This window comes from Lepidothrix coronata, unplaced genomic scaffold (genome assembly GCF_001604755.1).
Source record: "Lepidothrix coronata isolate B3197 unplaced genomic scaffold, Lepidothrix_coronata-1.0 Scaffold387, whole genome shotgun sequence".
In the NCBI taxonomy this organism is placed as follows: domain Eukaryota; kingdom Metazoa; phylum Chordata; class Aves; order Passeriformes; family Pipridae; genus Lepidothrix; species Lepidothrix coronata.
In genome coordinates this window covers 71,532-82,071 of record NW_016690567.1, presented here as the reverse complement: position 1 = coordinate 82,071, position 10,540 = coordinate 71,532, and the positions used below count along the sequence as shown (strand labels likewise).

The 10,540-nt window shown below is 37.2% G+C and overlaps 1 long non-coding RNA gene across 1 annotated transcript; it reads right to left on the bottom strand.

Annotated features, from left to right (window-relative positions):
* Nucleotides 1–2,881: 2,881 nt before the first annotated feature.
* LOC108509673 lies at nucleotides 2,882–10,317 on the bottom strand. Its single transcript, XR_001878680.1, has 3 exons — nucleotides 10,268–10,317; nucleotides 4,514–4,570; nucleotides 2,882–3,269 (listed from the first exon to the last, which is right to left on the bottom strand). It is a non-coding gene; the product is annotated as an uncharacterized LOC108509673 (long non-coding RNA).
* Between the last annotated feature and the right edge of the window lie 223 nt (nucleotides 10,318–10,540).

The following is a 10,540-nucleotide window of genomic DNA, read 5'->3' as shown; positions in this document are numbered from 1 at the left end:
CTAAGGCCATTTTCCTCAAAGTGCAGTTATCAGTAGAAATTGAGTAATCCTTTTTTATAATTTACAATGAGATATGTGTCTTCTTAACCTAGGAGCTTGCCAAACTAGAATCATAGAATCCTAGGATCATTAAGGTTGGAAAAGACTTCCAAGATCATCAAGTCCAACCTTTGACCGATCTTCACATTTGTCACCTAAGCCACAGAGCTAAGTGCCACGTCCATTTTTTTTCTTGAACTTCTTCACTTGCAGGAATGGTGACTCCACCACCTTCCTGGGCAGTTCATTCCACTGCCTGACAACCATTTCAGTGAAGAAATTCTTTCTGATGTCCAAGCTGAACCTCTTCTGGCACAGCTTGAGGCTATGTCCTCTCATCCTAGTTGCCTGGGAGAAAAGGTCGACCTCCGCCTTGCTACAACCTCCTTTCAGGTAGTTCTGGAGACGGATAAGGTCTTCCCTGAGCCTCATCTTCTCTCTCTGCTAAACAAAGCATGTCCCAGCTTCTACAGGAGAATGGAAAACTTGCTGTCCAAATGCCTGCTCTGTTTATAGTTATTTTCTTTGAGTGTGATAGATGCTGATTCAAACCCCTTGTTTCTGAAATGGATCTTGAATAAAAGTCTCCTGCTTGCTGACAGATAATCTATTATGCAAAAGAAAGAACATCACTTTGAGTTAAAGTTAGAATGCTGAGGACCCAGAAGCATATCTGTTAGCCATCCCAGGTATTTCACACGGGAGTTTAAGTATGGAGTTTTTAACAATCTTTTGTCAGCATTCTGCTGAAGTGACACAGTGTATAAATCCTTTCCTGAGTAGCTACAGCCTCATTCTATAGAAAAATACAAAAAAGTCTAATAGTTATCCTCATTTTGTTTGGGAAAAAAAAGGCTATCAGTTCAAAACATGACGTAGCATTGTGTAGCATAAGAATGTTTACACTTCTAAGATGGGACTCTGTCCTCTCTTGGCTGTGTGATTGGTTGTCTGCAATGTACCATACATAACATTTATAAGCATGTTCATCTTGCACTACTGAAAGTCCTACAGAAGTTACTATCATTTTGGTCCAAGGTTACATCAGCATTTCAACAGTGTATCACTTGGTCTGATGCACCATCTGGGGAGAAATATGTTAATCTTTTTTCTCTATGTGCTGCTTATTGTGCCCTAGATCATCTAACACATTTATGCCTTGTCTCTGAACATAGGGTTTCAAAGGCACTTTTGATCTTAGTTAGCCCACAGGGGCAAAATGCCTGAAAACCCAGCTTATAGATCCTTCATAGAGTATTAGTCGGCATCAAATACAGTGTTTAAAATTATGGGATTGACCTTTATATTTGTAGCCCTTTAAAAATTTTCCTATCAGATGGGAATAACTGGTACATAGGTACATATATAGTGCTGCATAGATGTTCAGAACCTATTGCTGCTCTACTTCTGTACTTCTAACTGGAATCTTCTTTTAATAAACAGACAGATATTTCAGCTTATGAGTAAGAGATAAACAAACAAATAAACTAGAATAATGAGCTAAAGATATTTATTTTTGGTTGTATGTTCCAGAAGGATATTATTGTCTAAAAACTACGCTGGACAGGCACTATTAGATGTGGTATTATACTTCATTCCTCTCACCATACTATTAATTTTGGGTCTAGGTTCTTCACACTGCCTGTACAGCTGGATTTAAATCTGTACATGTCCTGTCTTGTTCATCTATGTTTTGCTGAGGTTTTTTTTTAAAGAAGTCAATCTCAAATTTTTAGTAAGCACTTTAGCATGTAAGTAGCAGATAGCAGACTTAGACTGCATGCCCCAGAGTCCTCAGGCCTTCTCAAAGACACCATGCAACATTTTTTTTATGTGGCTGTCACAGCTTTGAGCTACTGAATTATTTACTGAATTATTGAGTTTACTGAATTATTTTTTAACAAAAAACACTCTAGAAATAAAAATTATATCTTGTTAAAACTCAATTTGCAAATTACAACAGCATTAATGGGAGAGTTACACCATATTTATTTGTTACAGCTATAGCGCTCAGCAAGATTATGTGCCAATGATTACTTCAGCCAGCATTAAAAACTGGTAAAAACTAATTTAAAAAAGGGGAAGAAAATTGCAAAAGACCAAAGTTTTAGAATTTATGCTGTTTCATATTGAGACGTCAGGCAATTCATACTGAGATAAGCAGGTTTTAGGTATATTCTTAGATTTTTCCAATTAGGCCAGGAGGCTTTTCTCAGAAAGTTTATTACACTATTTATTTTTTTTTATTTTAATTTATTGAAGGGACTTGGATTAAGTTAATACAATTTTTCATAATAAGCATGTCAAATACAAATATAAAACCTTGGGGAATCTGTGACTTGTGTTTCTTAATAATTTAAAATATGTTTTACCCTCATTCTTTCCCTTTGATTTTGTTTTTAGGGTTTGCATTTTAACCAGTTCTCTTTTATGAATATTTTTAGAAATAGGTGAAATTATCAGCTGCAAATCTGTGCTGGTTTTGGACAAACCAACTGGAGAAAGAGAACTCCAAATAAGTCACTCCCCTTTCGTTTTTCTTCCTTCCCCCACCCCATCCAATAATGAATATGGACAATACAGAGAAATATAAGTAAAAATAACAATTTACTGAAGGAAATAGCAGTAACTGCAAAGATATAGAGGAAAACTGTTTAAACAAACAAAGGTAAAAAAAGTGTTACCTGGTCCCCCCATACACACCCCGAGCAAAATGCTGACAGAACAAAGAAACATAATGTAGCAAATGAAGTTCTGAGGTTTAAAAACCCTCCCCAGCAAAACAAATGAAAAACCTGGAAGTTTATTTCATCAAAAAAAGAGGTTGTGACACTGGTGTGGGTGCCAGGAGTCTTTGTTTCCCCACCCGTGGTGATTACAAGTGGTCGTGAGGTGCCGGTGGCCACAGTGTGTAGTTTCCTTTTCTTTCTTTCTCCAGTGGCCAGGGGGCTGCAGTGGCTACAGTACCAGCTGAAGGAACAACTGCAGAAACTGCAGAATTTTCCCAGTGGTAGAAGGGTTTCTCCCTCCGGACTGGCAGCTGCGAGGCAGCCCCTTCTTCTTCAGCTGGTGGCAAGGTTTGAGGAGAGGTCTCAACCTGGGATGGGGCGGCTGTGACCTGCAGCCCAGCTTCTGAAAGCAGTGGTGTGGTTTTTTTTGGATTTGGAGCGGGTTCCCTTGGTAGGGACCCGTGGAGCCGCCCCGGCCTGAAGTAAAGCTGCTCTCTCTCCCTGTCAGGGAAAATGACAATGGTGATGCTTCTGCTTCCACCCTGTAGCTTTAAAAGGGGCCCCCATCCATCCCCTTCTGCAACTCAGGCAAGGAAAAACATTCCAACACTTAAAGGAACGGTCCATCACAAAATGATGAAATGGGATAGAATATGTAATTGATCATACTCACCATCTCCCGTCCCTATACCTAGGACAAAATTGCAGAGAGTTGCCTAACAAAATCCTTCAGTTTTGTGACAGATATTTATCCTTTCACCAATATTGCTAACCAAAGCAGAAAATAAAATAAATAAACAAATCAAGCACCAAAACAAAAAAAACAACAAAACACCTAAACACATTTAATCGCACATATAGCAAGGCAGAAGTTGTTTCATGATCAGTGAAAGAGATGCAGCTGTTTCTGAATGGATTTATGTTTCAGGTGTCATAAATGTAAGATCAGAGGTTTCAGGATTTTTAGTAGGTTTCATATATCAGTGGTGCTGGAAGCAGGTGGATCAATCAGTTTCAGTTGTTGATTGAATTGTTCATTGCTTATTGTATTTCTGTGCATAAAAAAATCACTGACTTTCATTTCAAGTTAGTCAAATGTGTTTCCTCTCACCACAGGCATGAAAAAGACAAATATAATCCTACTTTAGCTAGGATACATTTGTATATTAAGTTTTCTGTCCATGTCAAAATATCCAGTTAGCTGTTTTCATAAGGAAAACAGTAAAAGATAAACTGATTTCAATGTACACACTGAACTATACCTGCATGTTTCACAAGAAAATTACTTATTAAATGCATTAACAATAAGGTCAAAACTTAAAGAAGAATTAACTTTGATGCTTATGCTTCCAGAACCACCTTTTGCCTCATCACATAACTTTGCCATATTTTATTTCCCTAGACAAAAGAGTAGATATATTTGAAAATTAAAACTTTGTATATCTTCTCAGGTAAATTAACTCCATTGCTCTGATACCATTTTTTCTGATTTACAGTAGTGAATGCAAAGGGAATCAGGTCTTACGGTTTTATACTGCTTTAATGTCAAAGACATTTTCTTTCTGTCCCTCATGTTATATTTTTACACTTTCTCATGCTGCTGTCTTTTTCAGGATCTTATTCCACAAACTGCCTCTCACAGCATGTTGCTGAGCTGGACAAAGATATTTTCATCACCATGTCTACACCTAATGTCCTAAAGTCACAGGAGATTGAAAGGAAAGTTGTGAGATAATTGCTCTGACCTATTTACTACAGCCTCCTACTCACTGCTATAGTCCTGCAGCAATGTTTTTGGTATTCTGAAATAATGAAAAAGAAATAGACTCATTACAGTGAGAAGACTCAAAAAAATTAAAAAGTCATTCACTGAAATATGGGAAATAGTAGTGATATAACTGTGAAGTAGTGAAGCCTATATATTCATACAGAAATGCGTATTTATGATTCAATTACAGCTTGTTAATTTTCTGCCATCTCATTAAATAAATTACTCTTTTCTTTATATTACTCTTTTCTTTAACATGCACATGTCCCAGTGGGGCTATAGTGAAGTTCAGAATCCTATATAGTGATTCTCTTGTTGGCTAAGTGATACAACTTGTAAAGGATCTAATGTAATGAATGAGTAATGAAACAGTGCCAATGGACAGATATTCTCAAAATTAATTTTTAAAAATATTGTTATATCTAATAGCATTTTGAATGCAACGTATGGCAATGCTTTCATGTTCACTTCCTTTTACTTAGAACTAACTGTTGCAATCACTTAAAAATATCATGTGCTAGTGGCTCCGATAACTTAGTGTCATATAAACAAACAGTAAATAAGTGTCCTTGCTATAAGAGTTTATAATCAAGAAAACAGGAAAAATCAAGGTACCTCTTATTTTCTAGGATGCCAGAGTCCATTATATGTAGTGTCAGTTATTCTTTTATTTTGCATGAATGTATGCTTTCAGTTGTGTTTGAGTGAAGAGTTAAGAAAGGGAATAAACTTTATAGAGAACTTAGCAATGAGCAGGGCTTGATGTGAGTGAAAAATCGATATAAATACAGTATGAAACAAGGTACATGTTGGTACTTTGGCAGAGGTCAGCTGTAGACTGGCAAATCAGACAAGCAACAGGATGAACAGTTTCTCTAACATTTATTTTTAACAAGAATGACGGCATTGTTTTCTGAGCAGTGAAAAAGGTGCAGTTTGATTTCCTGTAGCTTGCTGTACTATGCTTCAATGACAGAACAAATTCAACTCTCCTGATATATGTCCTGTATATGTATTTACCCTTGCAGTCTTTCCCACACTTCCCTATATTTTTTCCCTCTGACCTTCCACACGATTCTCAGGTTACCTCACTCATTCACTCATTAATTACTTGTTAGATAAGAAGTGGTATATGTTGATCTACTGGGATTTTTTTGGCTTTTAACAGGCTAAACAGAACAGAAAATTAATGAGCTGAAGCCTTTCTCAGACTGTAAATATATGGGTAGCACTTTCATTTCCAGCCACCTGGTTGATGAAACACAAGACAAATAGTCTTTGAGTGTTCCATTCTTCTCAAATTTTACAGAAGTTGATCAATCATTTTTAAAAAATACTGTGAAGCAGATGATAAACAGATGGACAGATAGATAAGTCATGTAAGCTTCATATAATTAAGGAATTTGCTAAAAAATAATTTATCTTAGTGGATTTTAAGCAATAAATACTAGAAGTCCCATTTTTGTGCCTTGTGTAATGTTGTTACAGATGATACATAATTATTTAAAATTTTAAATAAAGCAATCAACTGAACTTACTTTCAGATCAACTTTACAATTGTGTAGGCATGAATATATATCCTCTAGTTTCTCTTACTGTGTGAAGATACGATGGTTTTAAACACAGATGTTTCTGTTTTTATTTTTTTTTTAAAAAGTCCTCCAAAAATCAGTAGAATTATGAAGACTGAATATTAGAGATAACTAGACGTGATGTTTTAACAGTTGGGAGATTTTGGGAAACTTCTAATTAAGAATTTTTAGAAAAGTACAATTCTGAAATCTGTTCTTTGAGTACTGGGAAGGAAAGGGAATGAGGGGAAAAATAAGTCTAGTCTAGTCTCCCCTCCTTTTTTTTACACAGGCAAAAATGATGACTGACACGAGCTCTCCCCTCCACTTCCCTGGGAAAACAAAGAAAAACTACTGCAGAAAACAAGTTTCTGAAGAAACGCTTGTCTACAGCTCTGCTGGGCTGTGTTCCACATGGCTCTGCTGGGGCCTGGGCTGGTTTTGGCTCCATGCCAACGAGCTCTGCTCAGCTCCTGTGAAATGGTGTGTCAGCCAGAGTAAGTTTCACTTTTGTTTTCTCTTTGGCTGTGGCAGAGGCGGCTGTGGGTGGCTCCCTTTCAGGAAGTCCCCGGTGAGGGTGCAGGGCATGGTGCCGATGTAGCGGTGACTCCCAGGGGTGGCTCCAACTGCCTGTGCATGCGCAAAGCCCTGGTGCCGAAGTCACCCACTTGGCCAGGTGTTTTACTTTTATTTAAGACTCCAAGAGATTTTGCCCATGCGAACTATTGCAAAGACTTTGGTTCTTTGATACCTTGAATTCATGTAGAGAAAAAAAGCTACGCACTTTCTCCCAAGATTATTTCTTTTAATTTAGTGAGAAAATAGGTGTTTTGGCAAAAAGGATTTACAGGAATAACATAAAACCAAGGAAAAACATTACACTAGAGCACCAGCAAACAACAACCTCATACAACTTACTGAAATACCATTCATCGGTTTTTAGTCACTCACAAGAGGAAAAAAAGAGTAAAGGAAGAAAAGAAATTAAAAGAGTAAAGAAAGAAGGAAGAAAGAAAGAGAGAAGGAGATAGAGGAGAGAAAAATAGTTGCCGCCAAGAGTCACATGTTGCCCAGTCTTGGGACAGAAGGCTAAACAAGATGGAGGCCCTGTGCCTCTGTTTATATGATTTGGCTACCTCGGCCGCCCCTCCCAGATGGGACACATGGTTCACTGACCACGCAGTGCCCTTCTAGCCAAAGTGAGGGGTGTCATAGCCAGTCAGAGGCTTCAGGGGCTGTGGTGTGGGTGGGCTACCTGGTGGGTCTTTTGATTGACAGTCCAGCCACATGGCTTTCCGTGCTGCCATGTGCGCTCCAGGCCACCACGTTGGCTGCAAAAACCTGTTCCCAGAGGGAGAGAGTTCCACTTCTTACCCAGCAGCCAGGACTACTGGCGTGTGCTCCTCCCCCTCTCCTTCACCTGACTGTGGTGAGGGGTTTGCTCTTTAAGGAACAGTTTCTCCAAAACAGTGTTGGATAAAGGGGATAGAAAACAGAACATAATTTAACCAGGACATCTTCTAAATAAGCGTTAGTTATGAAACCACTCTTGGTCAGACCTCCACTTCTCCATGGTGTGTAGAGAGACTGGAGCCAATTTTTCCTATCAGCCTTGGATTCCTTGTAGTAAAATAAAGTGTATTCTAAATGTGTTTATCCACTAATGGAAAAGATAACTACTTCCACCATTGTTACCATTTTAGACAGCCATATGAGTCTGCATAAATTCCACCAAACTTTTAGCAATTAGTGAATAAGAAAACACCTAAGAGCCATAATGTTAAGAATAGTAGTATCTCAAAATACCAGGAGTAAGTAACAGTTATTAAGTAATGATCAGAATATGTTAGCTGTACGTAATTTACACAAAGTGGTAACATGGGTTTTGGAGTAAATAATTTCATTGTATTTATATATTCATTTATTCATATAAGGTAATTATCTAGAAACATCACTGTGACTTTGCTTGCACTATGTCGTAAAAGGAAAGTGGTTCATCCAAGTAGAGCTATTGGATTATGTCAGTTAATAGACCATAATATGATACTGTAGCTAAAACAGCAAAGAAAATTCTTGGATTAAAAATGGAAGACTTTAAGGTAATTGTAGAGAGGATCAGTTATATATTCCTATGGAGATTACTAGTCTATTACTAATAACATTTATGGAGTACCTGTGTTTGTTCAATAACTCACTACTTGTTCATATGCTTCAATACAAATGTCATACATAAAATCAACTAAATAAAATAACTTTTTTTATGTGTGTTTAAAATTTCAGTAATCACAGAAGACACAATTGAGTCTGATTAGGGAGAAACAATAGTAATGTTCAAAGAGAGTAAAGTAGTACTCATTACACTAAACAAAAATTTACAATCACTTCTATTCAAGGAGATAATTTGTTTGCACATATAGTTTGTTAATGTAAGATAGGAATATAATTGAGCCAGTATTAATGTGAAAGGAGACGGGATTACAGTCATGCAGTCACCTGTGGGCATTTATGTGATGATGCAAATGTTTTTGTCAGAGAGCTCTTAAAGGAAAGATATATGTAAGGATGTACTTATAGATACTTTTCTGGAGAGCTGCCCCAAAACTGAGAAGCAAGGGAGCATTGTATGAATTTTCATTAAATGAAGAATATAACTGAGCCACAGCAGTTCCCTGTCTTATAATATACAAGTACTTCAATCTTATAACCAATATTAGAAAATTTCCTTTAAGCAACTCTGTCATGATATGTGCTGTAAAATGCTTTTTCTCTTCTGTGAACAGGACAGAATGAAAGATAGAAAATCCTGGTTGCATAGTATATACAGTCCTATGCAGACAAAGCTTTTGCATGAAGTACATTAGTGCATAAATGTGCTTTTATAATTTTTGATGTATTATTTAATGATTGACACAGACTCATTCTGTCTGGGTATACCAGTGGTTTTTCAATTTAAAACAAGCAAACGAGCAAACAAAACCTTCAAAATTTACAACTAAAACTATGTCTTCACAGCTCAGACATCAGTTCACTATTTTATTGTTCTCATCAACTACAGCATATCTGTAATATTTTCAGTTAATTTCTTTACTGGATGTTGAAGTAGAAAAGTTCAACAGTAAACGATGCATATTATAAAAAGTGTAGGCCATAAAGGCACCAGCTATAAAACATGACATTAAGCATCTTTTACATCACTGTGTGCTCAGCAAAAGTCAGTGTGTAGCAAATGTTTCTGGAGTTATTGTCTTACAGCGTGAAAAACCTGGCTCATTGAGTTTAAGACCAAAAAAACAGAACGCTTCTCTGAATGACAACTGGATGGAAACTGCTAGATACATTCTTAAGGGATCAAAAGAATGTTCCAAAGGAAAAGCAATACACTGACTACCAAAACTGAAGTGCTACCACTTAAGAGGGCAATATTCCAAACAAGGTTTCATTAAACAAGAGACAGAAACAGCTTGATTACTATCTGTGCTCATTTGGATGGAAGGTAATTTTAATGGTTGTAAAGGTTTATTGGACTGTGCTGATTTAAACACACTGACAGTAAAGAAAAATTTGCTGAATATAGCTGAGATACAGACTTACAATGCAGTGGATACTCAAGATCCTGAAGGAAATGAAAGAAGCAGCGGAGGGAATTTGGATGGTCTACACAACTTAATGGTGTTGGTATTAGGTACAGTAAAACTGTTAATTTATGAACAATTTATTAATCAATTAAACACATTCCCTAAAGTCATAAAATGTGATGTAACTGTGTTATAGCCTCACTACTGCCATGATTCACCATCACTGTTAGGCACAATCAGAAAAGAGGCAAAAGCAATATGACCTTCAGTGAGATATGATATCAGTTTGGTCATATTAAGGTGCTTCTCATAGGGCAGTTTCTGAATGTATTTGTTTAAATGAAAACCAAAGGTTCTACTCTTGTTGCAGAAAAGGTCCCATATGTGTGCTTATAATGAGACAAGGGTGACTACACACAGGCTATGCTGACCAATGTACAGTTAACAGATATCAGATAGTAAACTAAGGTGTGCAAAAGCACTGTCATCTTAAGGGGTTGTGTACACAATCCTGAACTTAGCTCTGGTATTATTGCCCCTGTGGAATCCCAGTCTTATGTAAGGACAAGGTTTTGTGTGAATTACCCAATTAGGAGCAGGATAGAAGAAGCATCCTGAGAGGCATAGGACGAATGACAGCCTTTGTGTATTAGACTTGGTTTAAAGTTTGTAATTCCTTGAGATTACAGAAGAATGGAACCATTGAAGCTAGAAGGAACCTCTGGAGGCCACCTTGTCCAACCTTCCTGCTCAAGCAAGTCCACTTACATCAAGTTCCCCAGAGTCTAGATGGGTTTTCAATGTTTCTAAGAAGGGAGACTCCAAAACATCCTTAAGAAATCTGTGCTAGTGCTCAGT